This window comes from Sorex fumeus, unplaced genomic scaffold, assembly GCF_029834395.1.
Source record: "Sorex fumeus unplaced genomic scaffold, SorFum_2.1 ptg000039l, whole genome shotgun sequence".
NCBI lineage: Eukaryota > Metazoa > Chordata > Mammalia > Eulipotyphla > Soricidae > Sorex > Sorex fumeus.
This window is the reverse complement of record NW_026606096.1, coordinates 12,691,317-12,710,536: the sequence shown is the minus strand read 5'-3', so window position 1 is coordinate 12,710,536 and position 19,220 is coordinate 12,691,317.

Genomic DNA, 19,220 nt, shown 5'->3' with positions numbered 1-19,220 from the left:
ATTGCATAATGTTATGCTTATGCCCAAGCTAGAAAGGAGAATGGTTGGGTTCATATAACATCATAACATCATGGATATACAAAAAGTTTCAATTAAAGAGTCAAAATTTTAGAGAATGAATAAAATTAGGTACCAAGGAGAGAGGAGAAGGACAGGAGGAAGCTGATGGACAGAAGAGGACAGGTACAAATTTGGACAGGAAGATCAGGTACTGTCACAGCACAGGGTTGTTGGAAGTCTTTGAACCAGCAAACCAAAAAGACCAAAAGATTTGTCAGAGAGGGAATGTCTGCGTTGATTATTTCAGCAGATCCAGCATTTGGAGAAAGGAAATGACACAGGTATCAGATTGCTAAGGTAGAGTAGAGATCACAAAACCAAAAGTCTAGGATATTAGGTGAGTCAACGACAAGGATAATGAAGTTTTATTGATGATAGCAGATGCTGGAGAGCAAAACCATGCCACAGTTTTGATAGTCCAGTCCAGTGAGTAAGGCTGTTTCCAAACCACCACATAACAGCCGTGAGCAGGAGATGAGAGTAGCATAGCCAGCTGGCAAAGAATGGGAAAAGAATTGATGTTTGGACAGCAAATCAACCCCAACAACCATCTTAAAAATGCAGAGAGATGCAGAGAAACCTCCACTTAAGAAGACTAAGAATGAAATTTTGTTCTTGTTTCAGGGGGAGCAGATCTCAGCCTCATCAGGAAAGGTGGGTGAAGGGGAGGAAGTCGTAGAGTTGGCGCTGGACTGAGATGAAAGAAAGAGAGAGGGTGAAGAGTAAGGGCCCGGTGAGGAGTGCTGCTTGGCTGTGGAAAGTCAGAGGGTGAAGGGTAAGGGCATGGTTAGGAGTGGTGCTTGGCTGTGGGAAGTCAGCTCCTATTCTCTGCCACTAATCACTGGCCTCAATCAGTGTGGAGCGAATGGTAGTAGGGGCCACAGCAGAGTATATAAAACTAGAATGTGAGGGAGATACAGAACCACTGCCCAACTACAGCTAATCGTCTCTTCATACACTGCCATTAATCAGTCAACAAAAGGGAGTTCTTAGTCTCAAATGAGGTTGATGAAAATAGTTGATTACCTAAACTTCTTTACAGGTGATAAAATAATAGAAAAATTACAACTGAGTAGCCAATTCACCATATTATTGTTAAAGACTTTGATATAAAAATGAAAATAAAAAAATAAAGACTAATATAAAGGCTTGTCGACCAAGTGATCTTTAATTGTTTAAGGGCAAATCCTGAGCATGTCATTTTCTTTTCTTTTTTTTTTTTGTTGCTTTTTGGGTCTTACCCAGCGATGCTCAGGGGTTACTCCTGGCTTTGCACTCAGGAGTTACTCCTGGTGGTGCTCTGGGGACCAAATGGGATGCCAGAAATCGAACCCAGGTTAGCCGCATCCAAGGTAAACGCCCTACCCCGCTGTACTATTGCTTCAACACCCTTAACATGTTATTTTCATTTCCTTTTAATTTCACTTCCATTGACTATTCCAGAAAACAAGGGATATACTGCTGAAATGGTTTTTATTGTCAAAGTTCCTGGCTTTTACATTGCTGTGTAGGCTGTAATTAATTGCCTTAGTGGCCTCCTGGTCCTAGAGAGAAATATGAGAAAGGGGCTTACTTGACTGGTATTAGTCAGTGGGGATGCACCATTCATGACAAACATTATCCATATCACTCATGTGTCTGACAGATATGTGATTGGCAGCTAGACTGAGCACATTTCAGCTGCAGGATTTATCCCAAATTTGATTCAATGATTTCTGAGATAAAAGCATCATAAATATCTTCAAGCAGTCACTAGAAATTGTCAAGGCAGTAAAGGAGAAATTATTGAATTATCGATTCTGATACTGAATTTCTGTTTGATATTTTTATTTATATAACTGTTGGTCTTCTAAAAAAAATACACTTTGTTCCAGTGCCAGACATCTCATGAGAAATTCATTTTCTTTTCATTTTAAGATACTTGGATTATACAGAAAAGGCAATGAAATAGATTAGGAGGATTTAAAAAAGAAGAAGAAGAAGAACTAAGTACTAAGGCAGAAGGGAAAAAGCTCAGTGAAGACAGGAGTTTATTGAATAACATGAGTGTGTTGATCTGAAGTCATCCAGAATAGGATTAGCAGAACACTAGATGAAAGACAACCATGCGAGCAAGCCGGGTCCTGGGAAAACATCCAACCCCATCAAAAAATGGGGCAATGAAATGAACAGAAACTTTCTCAAAGAAGAAATCAGAATGGCAAAAAAGCACATGATAAAACGTTCTACATCATTAATCAAGGGAGATGCAGATCAAAACCACAATGAGATACCATCTCACACCTCAGAGACTGGCCCACATTCAAAGGAACAAAAGCAACCGATGCTGGCGTGGATGTGGCGAGAAAGGAACACTCCTTCACTTTTGGTGGGAATGCGGACTGGTTCAGCCCTTTTGGAAAACAATATGGACGATTCTCAAAAAATTAGAAATTGAGCTCCCATTTGAGCCAGCAATACCACTCCTGGGAATATATCCCAGAGAGGCAAAAATGTATAGTCGAAGTGACATCTGCACTTGTTTGTTCATTGCAGCACTCCTTACTATAGCCAGAAACTGGAAGAAACCTGAGTGCCCAAGAACAGATGACTGTTTAAAGAAACTCTGGTACATCTACACAGTGGAGTACTATGTAGCTGTTAGAAAAGATGAAGTCATGAAATTTACATACAAGTGGTACAACATGGAAAGTATCATGTTAAGCAAAATGAGTGAAAAACAGAGGGATGGACATAGAAAGATTGCATTTGTCTGGGGAATATAAAGTAACAAAATATGAGATTAATACCCAAGAATAGCTGAGATCAGCACCAGGAGGATTACTCCATAGCTTAGAGGCCAGCTGGGCATTCTAGGAAAAGGGCAGCTCAGATAGAGAAGGGAGCACCAAATAAAGGGTGTTTGGAGGATCTTCCCAGGAGGGGAGATGCTTGTTGAAAGTAGACTCTGGACTGAACATATTTGCCACTCAATGCCTCTTTTGCAGACCACAACACCCAAGAGGAGAGAGAGAACAAAAGGGAATGCCCTGCTACAGAGGCAGGGTGGGATGGGGTTGGGGGTGGGAGGGATATTATCCATTGGGGTGGAAAATGGGCACTGGTGGAGGGAGGGGTATTTGATCATTGTATAATTGAAATCCAAGCACAAAAAATTTTAAATCTACAACTGTACCTCATTGTGTTTAACTAATGAAAATTTTAAAAAATGGAAAAAAAAAGAAATAAAATAAAAAGATGAAACACCAAAGATGCTTTGCAGGGCATGGGATCAAAAAAGATTCAAGCATAATCCATATTTTTTTTCAATTTGTCTAAATTTTTATTTGACTAGCAATACTTAGATCTCCAATTTTTACTTCCAGGCTTTTCTCTGAAAATGATTTTTCCAATCAGTTGTCTTGCCATCCAGAAACACAGTTTTGTTTTGTTACTCCATTAATTTCCTAAATTAGACCCATTTTAGACCATAAAAAAACAATCCAAGTAATTCACCTTTCTTTACTTTTCATTTCTACTTTATTATTTTTCATATTAGGTTTCTACTTTAGAAATTGAAATTAACTCTTAAAGGTGTCTCAACCACCTCGTTTTCTAATGCAGGTTTCATCTTTTCAAACTCTTCAATATTTAACTGAGGTGATATGTTTATAACATTCTTTGTTACAGATGCAAGTATGTAATTTGACAAATGTATATAGTACAGCATGCAAACCACCAAAGGAGGAATTATATCCATCTCCACACCACTTATTCCATCTCTTCTTCCCTTCTAGTCATCATCAATTAAATACATAAATATTTAGATACTGTTTGAAAAATTTTAATGATAAAGATCATGACATCTAAGCATTATGACAAAGGTCCACTTGATTTGAAACGGTACTAATTCTTTAGAAAATTATTCTTTATAACAATATATAATATGAAGTTGCAAGTGACTTTGGGTATGATCTAATTCAACAGTGTACCCATTTTTTGGGCATTATATAATGGGATGGGGAAGTTGTAGTGAGTGAATATATAAAGGTTGAACAGGATGTCAATGGAAACAATGAATGAAATATCTCTGGATAATATAAGACATTAGGTAAAGGACGTATTTGTATTGGAAGCTATATAGAATATAACTGAGACATTTTCCCAGAACACAGACACAAAATATTAAATAGATATTCATTTCATGAATGTAAATAAATAAGGCGTGTGGTACTAAACAAATGTAGATCAATATTGAACTTTTTGATTAATCTAAATATTCTTCTGTTTTGCTTAATATCTTTTAAGTAGAATGGATTAGAGAAAAGATACAGACCCAGAATAATAATACTCAGAGGAATACTGCTTAAAACTGGATTAAATTTATATTTACTCAACAGAAAATTGCACATGTACTTATGCATGCAGTGTCTTCCATCATCCTTACTTCATATCCCCATTATCAATTTTGCCAGATGTGGCTCATAACAAGAACAAGCGAATATCTTGAAGACCCATGAATAGCTTATTTGAATGGAAATGTCATCTTGTTTGGTTCAATTAAATTTGTTCTTTGGTCAGTTCATAGAAATTCTTTCTCTTATTGATACTACCCATCTTTGCCTTGAAGGAGAAGTACAAATATCCACAGTGTAGATGTAACCGTCAAATAACTTTTCAGTGTTTCCAACTGTCTGAAAATACCTATGGTGGAAAGTAGTCTAAGTGAAGCCTCTCAGTGTGGGATATTTATGGCACTGTAACTATTACTGGCATTTGGACTTCATTCCCTTGTACCTTTTATCATTCTTTAGTGCAACGATGGTTCAGATTTTGTGTTCTCTCCTACAACCAGTACTTCCTTCTCCTCCACAAAAATGTTATCTGCCAGTCCAAGTGAACACCGGCATGCTGCTGGGAAACCTGAGAATGTATGTTCTTACACACCATCCCAAAATTGAAGACCAGCAAACTGTTTTACATTTTTGTGAGGATACCTTGGAGGTATAACCAACTGACATAGAGATCAACTGAACATAGTGAGACAGGGTTCTTCCGAAAATGTTTAGGATGTCACATCATTCCACTTTGCTTCTTTATTTTCCTATGCGTTTTTTTTTTTCCAACACTTCCTGAGGACACTTTTCACAGAAACATTCAATTTGCTGTTCGTCTCCAAAAAATCCAGTCTAAACAAGTTGACTGAAACAGTCGTGTGCCTCTGGGACTGCCCTCCTGAAATTCTTGGTCAAGCTATCTTTGATTTGACTTTCATTAGTGAGGTCCAAAGGGAGGATGGAGCAAATGGCAGGAAGCTTGGAGACTTGGCTTGCACAAAATCCTGCATCGTGCTGCTTCCTACCTATAGGGCAGGCAGGTTCTCAGCTCTCACCTTTGAACACAGACACAGTCTCTTAGTCCTTGGCAGTGCGTTCTGCCAGGTTGCATGATGTTGCAGATATCCGTGAGTTTTGGTACTCACCTTAGGGGCATATCATGCCTAAGCAAGTGCAACATTAAAAGAGAGAAGAGAGGTAATGATGACATCTTCAGATGAAGCCCATAACAGCAAACAATATGCACTGTTCTGTTCTTTGAAGGAGGCCTCACATATTCACCTACAGTGGGTCTCCACAGATTTTGTAGAAGCACCCAGTCATCTTATTTTCTTCTTTATATTTTTTAATTTTTTGTTTTGGGGTCATACCTAGTGGTTTTCAGGGTTCAAACCTGGCTCTACTCTCACGGATCAATCCTGGCAGTGCTTAGGAAACATATGGGGTATGAGAGATTGAACCTACATGAACCATGTGCAAGCTAAGTGTCTGCCTGCTAAAGTATCTAACACAAGTGCCTACTTGCTAAACTATCTTTCTCTCCCCATTTTTTGTTAATGATCTTAACAAAGACAAAGCTTTTGGTGAAAAATATTAATGGTCTTATTAATAGTTAAGGTAAGAAAAAATTTTGTTTTGAGTTGATGTGGTAGAATTGTTAAATATGCTTCTAAACTTCAATATCTCCTCCTCTGAAACGTATACGTACTTTGCTATAATTACAGCAGGTAGGGCATTTGCCTTGCATGCAGCCAACAAGGCAGAGCCGAGTTCGATTCCTCCGCGCCACTCGGAGAGCCCAGCAAGCTACCTAGAGTATCTCGCCCACACGGCAAAACCTGGCAAGCTACCCGTGAAGTATTTGATATGCCAAACACAGTAACAAGTCTCACAAAGTTACTGGGCCCACTAGAGCAAATCGATGAACAACGGGGATGACAGTGACAGTGCCTATTTACTGATCAGGTTGGATTATTTTTTCCAGTATGCCTTTTATCTGAGTGTGGTCTTGTGATAAAGTTCTGGTTAATGCTATATAAACATGTAAGCATATGGTATTTCATGAAATCAGCCTAGAAACACATGAAGGAAAAGAAATCAATTGTCTTAGGTGCGCCTGAGCCATTAAATAGTGATAGAGGATCATGAAGTAGCTTTAATAGGAGAAATAATCAGTTATAATTGTGTTGTAAAAGGTAAAGCTTGGTACTTTGATAAGAATGCTATATGTATTTCTGGATTATGCACATTTCAATTCCATGTAGTTAAGAGGGCATCATACATTGCGACCTTAAAGTCAGAATACTTGAGGTCTGAGCAAAAGTACAGTCGGTGACATGCTTACTGTGCACATGGGTCTTCTTCCTAGCACATAATATAGACTCCTGAGGCCACTACAAGTGATCAGTGTAAAACCAAGAAGGAATAAGAACTGACCATCACTGGATATGCCCCACCCAAAAAAGAATGAAATAGATGTGAAAAATAAAGTCAGAGTTCTCTCTTTCTCTCTCTCTCTCTCTCTCTTTCTCTCTCATAGAGGTTGGAGGAAATTGGACACTCTGGTGATGTATATGATTTAAAACTTTATACGCAAGAAACCATATAATTAACAATACTTAAATCACTGTTTTCAAAGGTAAATATATACAATATATAATTCTGTACTAAACCTATAATTTTATGGCATACCCAGTGGTGTCAGACTTCATACTATACATAGATGATTTTGCACCTGAATATAAATGGACAGTCATGGAAAATAAATTTATTTCATCAAAGCCTGAGGGTTTATTTTCATTAAAAATTGCTATTCACATGCTTGTAGGTTTATATACCAGGAATGAATGAGACTGTACAGACTCTACTTTCTCTTTCTGACTCATTGTGATGATATTGGCACCCTCTGTTTCCGTCCATGTTGAAGAAAAGGGCACATTTTCATAATTTCTGACAGTTGAGAGGTAAACGTACTGCATTGATATACGTTTTCACATTCTCTTTTTCTGCTCATCTGCTATTGAATACTACGTTGTATTCAGATTGTGGTAAAAAAAAAAGCACCACAATGAACATAGGTATGCATATCTCATTTCAAATTGTGTTTTTGTACTTTTTTGGAAAGAGATATGAGTGTAATCACTGAATCATATGGCAGATCTTTTTGAGAAATCTCCATGGCCTTTTCAGGAAGGCTGAACCAGTATTTTTTCACTTCAAAAAGAGAAGGTTGGGGCCAGAGAAATGGTAGAGGGGGTAAGGTACTAGCCTTGCCAACAACTTATACCAATGCAAGCCCCTGCACAATCTACGTCCTCCCTCAAACCCCCAACCCAAGCCTCACCAGGATTGACTCCTGAGCACATAACCAGTAGTATGGCCTGAGCACCACGAGAGTTCTCCATCCCTAACAGCAAACGACAAGAGAAAATGAAGGATTGGGGGTTTTCTTTTTTCTTTATTCTTTTTGCTTCTACAACTCCATCAGGACTTGGTGCTTTCATATGTTCTATCCTCACTGGTGTAATGTGATATTTTTGTCATTTTTATTTATGTTCCCTAGATAATTCCTGATGATAATTAACACTTCATTTTATGTTCCTATTGGTCATTTCTATATCTTTTATGGAAAAATATTTGCCCAACTCCTCTCCCCTCTGTTTGGATGAGGTTATTTGTTTTTGTTTATTTGTTTGGTTTGGTTTTGGGGTCACACCCGGCGATGCACAGGGGTTTCTTCTGGCTTTGCACTCAGGAATCACTCATTTTTCCCCCCACATTGCTTCTTTATTTTCCTATGAGGTATTTTTGCCAACACTTCCTGAGGACACTTTTCACAGAAACATTCAATTTTGCAGTTCGTCTCCAACAAATCCAGTCTAAACAAGTTGACTGAAACAGTTGTGTGCCTCGGGGACTGCCCTCCTGAAATTCTTGGTCATGCTATCTTTGGTTTGACTTTCATTAGTGAGGTCCAAAAGGAGGATGGAGCAAATGGCAGGGAGCTTGGAGACTTGGCTTGCACAAAATCCTGCATCGTGCTGCTTCCTACCTATAGGGCAGGCAGGTTCTCAGTTCTCACGTTTGAACACAGACACAGTCTCTTAGTCCTTGGCAGTGCGTTCTGCCAGGTTGCATGATGTTGCAGATATCCGTGAGTTTTGGTACTCACCTTAGGGGCATATCATGCCTAAGCAAGTGCAACATTAAAAAGAGAAGAGAGGTAATGATGACATCTTCAGATGAAGCCCATAATAGCAAACAATATGCACTGTTCTGTTCTTTGAAGGAAGCCTCACATATTCACCTACTCTGGATCTCCACAGGTTTTGTAGAAGCACCCAGTTATCTTATTTTCTTCTTTATATTTTTTAATTTTTTGTTTTGGGGTCACACCTGGCGCTGCACAGGGGTTTCTCCTGGCTTTTCACTCAGGAATCACTACTGGCAGTGCTCAGGGGGCCACATGGGATGTTAGGAATCAAACATGGGTCGGACACGTGCAAGGCAAACAACCTACCCGCTGTGCTATCACTCCAGCCCCTGAGGTTATTTGTTTTATTGCTGAATTTTGTGAGTTCTTTATAGTAGTAATTTAGATGCTAGTTCTATGTCAGATGTGTGATGTGTGAATTTTTTTTCTATTTAGCAGAACATGTTTTTGTTTACTGATAGTTTCTTTCTCAGTGCATACGCATTGTAGTTTGATGAATTCTGCTTATTTTTTTCTCCTCTACAGGGCAAGGCTCAGGAACTGGTGCGGGAGTATAGTAGGTAAGGTGCTTGTCTTAGAGGTGGACAACCCGGGTTCAATCTCTAGCATCATTATTGGTAAGTTCTTGCAAACTATGGTTTTAAAGAAAACAATTTAATTCGGATTTTGTTATATATTAATATCAATAAAACATAATTTTCTCTGTCAGCCTTCCTCTAGGCATTGGAATATCACCAACCATCTGAAGAAATACCAGAACACTTTTCAATATAATGAATGCTAAGTTGTTTATATTTCTCTGTTTTCTTTGTCAGTAGTGCTGAATCATTGGGAACTTCTGAAATCAATATCATGAAGGCATGCTTATACATCTTTTTCTCCATTTTATGGTTTCAGTTCTAATATCACGGTCTAGCCTATTCTAAGTTAATTTTCTTACATAGTGTAAGATTCTATTCCAACCTAAATATGTTTTTATGCTTGACTCGGGCTGGAGCGATAGCACAGCGGTAGGGCGTTTGCCTTGCACGCAGCCAACATGGCGGACCCAAGTTCAATTCCTGCACCCCTCTCGGAGAGCCCGGTAAGCTACCGAGAGTATCTTGCCCGCACTGCAGAGCCTGGAAAGCTACCTGTGTTGTATTCAATATGCCAAACAAAGTATCAACAAAGTCTCCAATGGAGACGTTACTGGGCCCACTGGAGCAAATCGTTGAACAAAGGTAGGACAGTGTCAGTGTCAGTGTCAGTGTCAATTTCATTTAATCGTGAAGAGTTGTGACAAATGGAACTAATTTATCCCTTTTACAATGTGGCAAAAATGATTACGGGGACAGAGAGATAATTAGTGGACAGGCACTTGCCTTGCAAATACACAACCAGGGTTACATCCCTGGCACCACATATGAATTCCGAAGACCAATAGGACTGATTCCTGAGCACAAAGCCAAGAGTAACCCCTGCACATAGAAGGGGAGGGTATTAGACAAACTACAAAACTAGAAATGCAACAAACAAAATTGATAACGCATCTTGGTTTATTAGCACACCCATCATCCAATATGTACAACTGGGTGTCTGCACTGAGAACTTTTAAAACCTATTTCTCTTAGTAACACTAAGTACACAACATATTACTATCAGCTATAATCACTACTTGGCCCATGCTTTTGAAGTTTTATATATTAATCGAGGTGGAAAATGCCTTAAATCCTAGGCTTGCTTCCAGATGGGGATAGACTCTTGGAAGCTATCTCAAACAATACTGATCCATTTGCTTGAATAAATTACTCTTTGAGAAAAGACAACTTCAGTAGTAAAATTCAAAAAAATTCCAATAAATAATTGCAAAAATAGTAATAATGATTATGATAATAATCATAATCATAATAATTAGCCAGTCATAGATTCAGACAGGTGCATTGGGGAGCAAGGGAATATGAACAAAAACTAGAGAAGTGGAAAGGCAAGAAAATACATAAGATATTAGACTTCAAAGAAACTTGTTAGAAAACACTTCTTTCCCACTGAGTTTAAAAAAAATAAAAACAAGATATAAATAACAGCATTTAGGAAAAAATGAGAAATACCCTAGCATTTAGAAGAATAACTACTTATAATTCTTACAAATGAATACCTCAGTGAATAAAAACTGACTTAAAGTCAGAATAGACATGACTATATATGCCCATTATATAGAAATGTTTTGACATATCTGGAAGTAAGGAATTCTGTGTTGATGTTCCCAAACCACATATACGTTCACACCTATTTTTTGAAACACCAAAATTTGCTGTTTATTATTTGTCTTACATTTTTTCAGTCACCAACATTGTTATTATTATTTTAATACGTTACACAAATAAAAAGTCAAAGTACATTAAGACTAGTGTAATGAACCTCTGGGCAGCCAGAATCCAGCATTTGTGGCACAGTCCTGCAACCTGGTAAAAACAATGTTTAAGAATTCAACAATCAAGAGATTTCACATGAATTTTGATGAGCCAAGCCCTCTTGTGGGGTTCATAGGTTGCAAAAAATACCATCAATTTTAGGGTCATTTACTTCAGTTAATTACAAAGAGGCAAATAAGCATGGCAAAGTTTACATAGAATCAAGGCTTCACCTGCCTCCCCACTTTCCCAACAACCTGTCTGAGGAGAGGAACCACTTCCAGAACCAGCTACAGTCCAGTACTGCAGTAGTGCAGGGGGAGTTGGATATCTCTTAGGGTCCAATGTAGCTGGATAGCTGGTGAGTGGCTACAACCGTCCTTAAGCCTACCCACAAGTACACAATGTACAGTCACCGATTTCCTACTTCTTGCTGTATCATAGGGCTGAAACAGTCCTCTTTCCTTTGATGTGTTTTGCTTAATGTTCAAACCCAACCGTGCTCATGTGCTTCTCCAGGCAGGGTGCTCAGGAGTTGCTCCTGGGATGCTTCAGGTACCAAGGGGTCGAGGGATCAAATCCAGGCCTTCAGTAGGCAAAGCTTGTACTCACATCCTTGGAGCGATGCTGGCCCCATGTTTTTGGTAGGGCCCACGTAAGCCCACCTAGCTGGAATGACTACCATCTTCAGCAGTTGGTGGACCGATAGCGGAGAGAAGGAAATCACTGAATTAACAGACCCAGAAAGGCAGTCAATCAGAACCACAACGTCCCTAATTTCCCCAAGTCCAACCAAGCAGAGAATAGGTCTGTTGACAGTTGGGGTTCAGGGTATAAAAGGGGGCTCAAAGATGTAGGGTTTCATTCTCTCTCTGGGGAGAAGACCCTGATTGATTGATCGATCAGTACCTCGACGCTATACTTGGAACGAAATAAAGCTCTGTTGAACTTTCCCATTTGTCCTGCACCCGTTCATGATATCACAGACCCTAACAGTTTGAATGTCCACATGCTGCTGCTCTTGAAAACAATCATGCAATTAGAAGAACTATTGGTTGCCCACAGAGGGAGAGACAGGACTGATATTTGAGATTCAGAAGACTGCGAAGTTCTTATCAGTAAGTGTTCTTTATAGGGGTTTATCTCTTCAGCAGAGATTAGAATGAAAATGCTAGAAACACATATTGAGAGGGCAGAAATATAGTATAGTGCTTAAGGTTAGGAATCTCTGACATGATTTCTGGGATTGAGAAAGTAGTGCACTAAACTATGTCAAGGCAGGAAGGGTCAGGGCATAGAATCATGCACTTTCTCTCTGAGGACACTCCATTCCCACTCTTTTTCTTGCCATTCAGAGTCACTTTGGGGAATGGGGAGTTCTGGGGCTCCTGGGGTGGGGGTGGGGAGCTGCCCTCAGGCCCAACTGCTGCATGAGCAGGAGTGGCTGCAGTCTCCATTGTGATGTCTGTGTTCTCTGCACAGGGTTGTGGGACATGGAATTCTCACTGGCCAATGGGGTTGCAGAACCTGGACCACACCCATGAAGCCCTCTATAAAAGCGCGACCTCAGCCTCTTGTGGCAACCTCTCTCAGCACTTTGATGAGAAATCCTCAAGGAAGTAACGAGATGAGGCCCCAACCCCCATTACCAATGGACACCCATCTGAATAAAGATATAAAGTTAAAATCGGATAAAGCTAGAGAAATGGTAAGGAAAAAGTGCTGGGATCTGGGGTGGCGCTGACTGACCGACTCACTTGGGCCGTGGCTTGCCCAAGGCCCATGATGACCCATCAGTGGTCAGTGTGTGGCCACTGGCTGATAAACCCCTGGGCCCTTTCCAGACGAAACAAGTCTTTAGCCAGTTTCACCCAGCAGCTGCTGCCCTCCTGGGACTCCTGGGGACTCTAGTCCAGTAACCCCTCGGGCTCCCCTTCTCGAGACAAACACCATCCTCCTGCCCATGGGTTCCTCCCATGGAGACGAGTATAAGAGAACTTTTGTCAGTGAGATGGGAACAAGCAGGCTCAAGCAGGTGTTGCTTTGCTTTTCTGCAGCTCAAAAAGTTCGAAGTGGAGAATGATTTAGTCCCTGGCAAGAGAAGAAAAAACAACTGCGGAGACAGTGGCAGGAACACCGCCACATCCAGGCCCTGCCAACTGCCGACTGGGGTGAGTCTTGCCCTGCAGCACATCCCACGGAGATAGGTGCTCAAAGGGTGTTGCAGAGATGTTTAGGAATGTGGAAGGAGGGGGTACCCACAGAAAATCTGTTGCTGCTTCCCCACATGCTCTTGCTCTGCTTGGCCTGACATGGGGGGGCAATCCCAAAGCCCTGAACTGGAGTGTTTCACTTGAATGGGCAAGTTTGGCCTTTGAGATTGAGTTAGGACACGAGGGGAAGGGAGGGGGAAAGGCGGGAAGAAGTGTTTCTCAGGTATCAGCATGCTGGGCAGCCGAAGAAAAAAGGGTTCTTGTGTCTCTTCTCTGCCACAAACCATGATCATTTATCTGTAGCCCCCTTTGTTTAAGCGAGCCCCTTCATCAGAAATCTGGTTCTAGTTCTTACAATGGAGAAGCTTAGGTGGATGGATGCAGCCCTTCGGCCGCCTACCCCATCCTCATGGGCCTGATGAAAGGGATTCACGGTGAAAAAAAAGCCTTGCAATGGGACAGGCTAATCCTCCAGGTAGGGAAATGTGTGGTACTGGCCAATGGCCCTATTTGTTATGGCCGCTTTGTTCTCTCCTGCCACATTGCAAGGGGACCTGCCACCCCTGGACACCTGGTCTCGGTTTGTCTCCCTATTTTCCCTGGCCCTTGTCTGCTCTGTACTCTTTGCTCCCTTTAGACTAAGGACTGGGGTGAAGTGTGACCTTTACTGCTGCAATGGAGAATACTGTCCCATGGGAAAAGTGGCATGCCAGGTGCCATGCCCTCTGACAGATCTGCACGAGGTGCTGGCTGCATTCCCACTGTCGGAGTGTCTCTTGTTCCCCCCCTTGGCCCGTTCTGGATGTTTTCTCTACTGCTTGATTGACTGGGATGTTCTGGAATTTGTTTCCCTCTTCCATCTTCATCAGGAAGCAGGGAACAGGAATGAAAGCACAGAGCCCTAGTTGGATGATGGGGGTAGAGGTGGGCAGGAGGTTTTCAGGTAAGGGGCTGGGGTGGCGCTGACTGACCGACTCACTTGGGTCTTCCAGAGTGGAGAATACGTTAAGGACCCGGAGAGACAAAAAATGGAATTTCTGGAGCAAACGTTAGCAGATATCACCGATAAGGTAAGCTCTGCTCCTGCTGGGGTGCGGCTCCTGCCTGAAAGGGGGAGGAGTTGCTGGGAGCCAGGGTAAGAGAGAACCAAGGCAGTTCCCATGAGGGAAAAGGGGAAGGGCAGTGGGAAGGCCTCTATGTCAATTAGGGCCTGGCCTGGAAATTATAATCAAGGCTGAAGTATGTATCAAGAGAGAGTCCAAACAACGGGGGGTGGAGGGGTGAGGGAGGAGGGGCACAAAGCAGGGATTGAGCCCTGGACTGACACCTAAACTTCACCACACAATAGCAAGATTCAGAAGCTTAAAGCCAGGTACAAAGATTCCTGCGAGGTTGGAGGAGGGAAGGAGGCAAGGGCCTGAGTGGTGTTGGTAGTGGTGTGCTTGTGTGTGTGTGTGTGTGTGTGTGTGTGTGTGTGTGTGTGTGTGTGTGTGTGTGGAGGGGGATCTCTTAAGTCCTGAGAGTAAGAACATCAGGACCTGTGCGGGGAACAGACTGTCCCAAATGCTCTTTCCTTGGGCCTGGGAGTCTGTGTGTGACAGTCACCTGTTCTTGCTGCCCCTGCTGGCCATCCTTAATCCCAGCTTCATGCCCGCAGGTGAGGAAGAGCAACCAGGAACTCTGGACACTCTTCATCCTACAAGATTGTTACCTTCAAGATCTACAAGAGTGCTCTGCTAATCTGCACAGACAACTGGCTACATGCCAAGACTCAGCCATCAAAAAGGAGCGGCAGCTCCTGGAGCAATTAGACCAAGAGAAAAGAAACCATGAGTCTGAAATTAAAGAACTTCAAGTGAGAGAGGGGCCCTGTACAGTTGAGCAGGAAGACCTGAAGCAGGCTTCCTTCCTCACTCCCTCACCACCTTCCTCCCTCTCCTTTAGAAACTCGTGAAAACCAGCAAAAATGAAACACTGCACCTGAAGGCTCAGCTCAAAGTCCTCAGCATTAATGCAAACAGTAAGTGACAGGAACCGCAGGAGGGAGAAGCTAGCTTTGGGGGAGGTGGCAGCAGGGTGAGGGTAGGGCTACACAGGGAGGCAGAAACAAGCCAGATCTGCCCTAGGTGGCTCCACTGTCTTTGGCTCTTGGTGACCCTGGGGATCCTCCCATAGGAAATGGAGCTGAGCAGGAGCAAAAGGAGGAGAAAGTGGTGGAAGAAAAGCAGGAGGAGGACAATGAGAAGGACCAAAAGGAGGAGGAGGAGGAGGTGAAGAAGGAGGAGGTTAAGGAAGAGGAGGAGGTTGTAAAGGAGAAGGAGGAAGAGGAGGTGAAGGAGAATGTGGCAGTCCTACAAATTTCAGAACAAGACATTGATGTTCAGAATGAGCCTTTCACAGTGTTTACCACAACCTCGGTGAGACTGACTGCTGCCCTCAGGGGACCCTGGGAGAAATCCTCCTTAACTCTTGTTTTCCCTTCCAATTTCTCTCAACCCCCAACTTTCCCATGGCATATTCTGGGCCACCTCTTCTCAACACCTCCTTGAAAACCCATGTATGCTATTAGGGGCCAGGAAGGGACTGCCCTTCCCAAGGACACCCGACCAACACACCCCATTTGATCTTCCCCCAGCTGCAAGGTTCATGCATTCTACAAGAACAACCGGAAGAGGAGATTGAGGAGATCTTAAAGAACATGGAAGGGAAAGGAAAATCATCCCAGTCCCCACTGGACGAGAAGGCCACAGGCCATGAGACCGCTGACTATGTCATCATACAAATGGATTCTGTGGAAACAGAAAATAATTCAAGCTGGGGACTGAGGTCCTACCTCTCCTTTATCCCCTTTATTAAGCGGTCACATGGACCCACCATGTCAAAAATTGTAACAGTGTAATTCTGTTGTATTCTCCACCTCCCCACCACCCTCCTCCTCCCCACCCACAACACTTTTCCTAATCCCACAACACTTTTCCTAAATGTATGTTTAGAATAATAATAAAATATTTCTAAAAGTACTAAAAATTTTCTAATCTCTGGGCAAAATTAGCACATCAAAACCTGCATGCTTTCTTAAAGATCACACGATGACACACCTGAGGTTTGGATATGAAGAGAATTCTTAGCATTTTTTTTTCTTTTTGGGAGACTGACACACATCTAAAATAACAAGAGAATACAACCAAAGCTGGCATGGATGTAGGGAGAAAGGGATTCTCATTCACTGCTTGTAGGAATGTCTAATGGTCCAGCCTGTTTGAAAAAAAACATATGGATGATCCTAAAAATATCTACAAATTGAGACTCCATTTGACTCAGCAAATCCAATTTTTGAAATATACCCTAAGAGCCCAATAACAAAATGAGAAACAGCATTTTCACCCCTCTGTTTCTTGCAGCGTTATCCAGAAAACAATTCTGGAAACAACCCAAGTGTCCAATAATGGATGACGGAAAAATGAAACTATGGTACAGATACAGAATGGAATATTACTTGGCCATAAATACATAAAGTAATGCAGTTTCCTGCACATGGAGGGAACTGTCAAGTTTCATGCTGAGTGAATTTAATCAGAAAGAAAGGTACCGATACTGAACGATCTCTCTCATATGCAGAGTGCAATACAGAGAGTAAGGAAACATAATGGGGGAATAATGAATGTCAAAAATCATGAATGTCAATAATGAACGTCACTTCCAAAGGAAGTGGAAGCAAAGAACAGAATGGGTAGTCTAAGGAAACATAACAACTGAGGGGACTTGGAGATAGAACAAGGAGGGGACAAAAACTGCAATGGAGGGAAAATAAAATGAGAGGAGGAGGTGAAAAGGAGAAAGTGAAAAAGCATTATATATGATCAAAGTAAACTGAATTCCACAATAAATTCAGAGTCAACAGCAGGATTCAGGATTTGTCCTAGGGACACAGGAAAGTTAAATAAAAACAAACTAATTGATGCAATATAGGAAGGCATGTAAAGATGTATCAAATGATGTTTTACATAATCCTAGGACATTGGATAAGATTTAGTAAACATTTACAATGAAAAGCCCATTAAGTTTGGGATTAAAGAAACATATCTCAGTAAAGTACATGTTGTATTTGAGAAACCCACAGTTAAATCATATTCAGTTGTGAAAATTGGAAGATTTTCCCCTATCATCATGTAAAAGAAGGGATGTTCATTCACACCACTATAATTCAACATAACTCTAGAAGTTAAAGTCAGATAAATTAAGTAGCAAAGAGAAATAAATTAGGCAATAAAGAAAAATTAAAATGACCAGTGCTTTCAAAGATTTATGTTTTAAAAACTTCTGAACATCCCCACTGAAAAGCTGATTTTAAATAAACCAATATAGTAAAGTCGCCTACTATAAAATCAATATATTAAAATATCCTACATATTTATATGTAAGAAAAAATGAAAGAAATATTTTAAAGAAATAATTTTATTTATAATTTATCTAAAAATTTATGAACCTAGAAATAAACTTAACAAAAGTGAGGCACTTATACATCAAAAAATATGTCATTTGTAAAATAAAGATAATATGCAAGGAGAAAGAAAGACCATGAAAATGAATTTCAAGGCTTACCGTTAGGAAAATTACCATCTCATAAAAATTATCATATAAATTATTTATATATGTATGTGTACACACACACACACACACACACACTTTAGCACTGTCCTCCCTTTTTTCATCGATTTTCTTGAGCGAACACCAGTAACGTTTTCATTGTAAGACTTGTTGCTACTGTTTTTGGCATTTCGAAAATGCCACAGGGCACAGGCAGCTTCTGAAGCTCTGCTGAGCAGGCAGGATACTCTGGGTAGCTTGCTGGGCTCTCCGAGAGGTACGGGGGAATAAAACCCGGGTCAGCTGCAAGCAAGGCAAACGCCGTATCCGCTGTGCTAAGTGGAGTGCCAGCCCATATATGCACACATATATATTTTAAAAATACTTGAAATTTTGAAAGCTTTGCATACAGGTGGCCCAACTTTGATTCCCAGTACCGCATTTGGTTCCCTGAGCACCAAGTCAGGAAGTGCCCCTGAGCAAAACCGGATGTACTTCCCAAGCATGACCACTCCAGAACATAAACGGTATATTTCTGATTTCAAGTGATGAACATGGACCATGGAACCAAGAGCTGGTACAGATGTTTAGATGTCTGCCTCAGATGTGGTTGACCTCAATCTGTTTGATGTCCAGAATCAAACCTGGTAAAATGAGCACCATCAGGAATGGCCCTGAGAAAAGAGCCAGGAGTAGCCCCAAAGCACCACTGGCTGTGTGACACGCCACCCCCCACCCCCAAATCATATAGTGTTACACACATAGATTTTGTTAGTTGATTTTGTGGGAACACACCTTACAGTGCTCAGTGCTTACTCTCCTCTCTGCACTCAGGGATCACTCCAAGTGGGGATTAGGGGTCATATATGGTGCTAAGGATCAAACTCAGGTTTCCCACATACAAAGTAAGTGCCCTACTTACAGTACAGTCTCTCTGGGCCTAGAGGTTCATTAATTTTATTTAATTTTCTTATGGGAAATAATACTCTATTATATAAACACATTTGAGAATAATTCATGAAAGGGTTTCTTTATTCTCTTAAATTTTTATTAGTGAAACACCATGAGGTACAGTTGTAGACTTACAATTTTTTGTGCTTGGGTTTCAGTTATACAATGATCAAATACCCATCCCTCCACCAGTGCCCATTCTCCACCACCACCAGTCCCAGTATCCCTCCCACCCCCCTCCCCCCATCCCACCCTACCTCTGTGGCAGGGCATTCCCTTTTGTTCTCTCTCTCCTTTTGGGACATTGACATTGACATTGAGTGGGAATCTTGTTCAGACTATAGTCTACTCTCATCACACATCTGTCCTGAGAGGAACCTCCCAACACCCTTTATTTGGTGCTCCCTTCTCTATCTGAGCTTCCTTTTCCCCTAGCATGTGTGGTTGTCCTCAAAGCCATGGAGTAATCTGCCTGGTCCTTATCTTG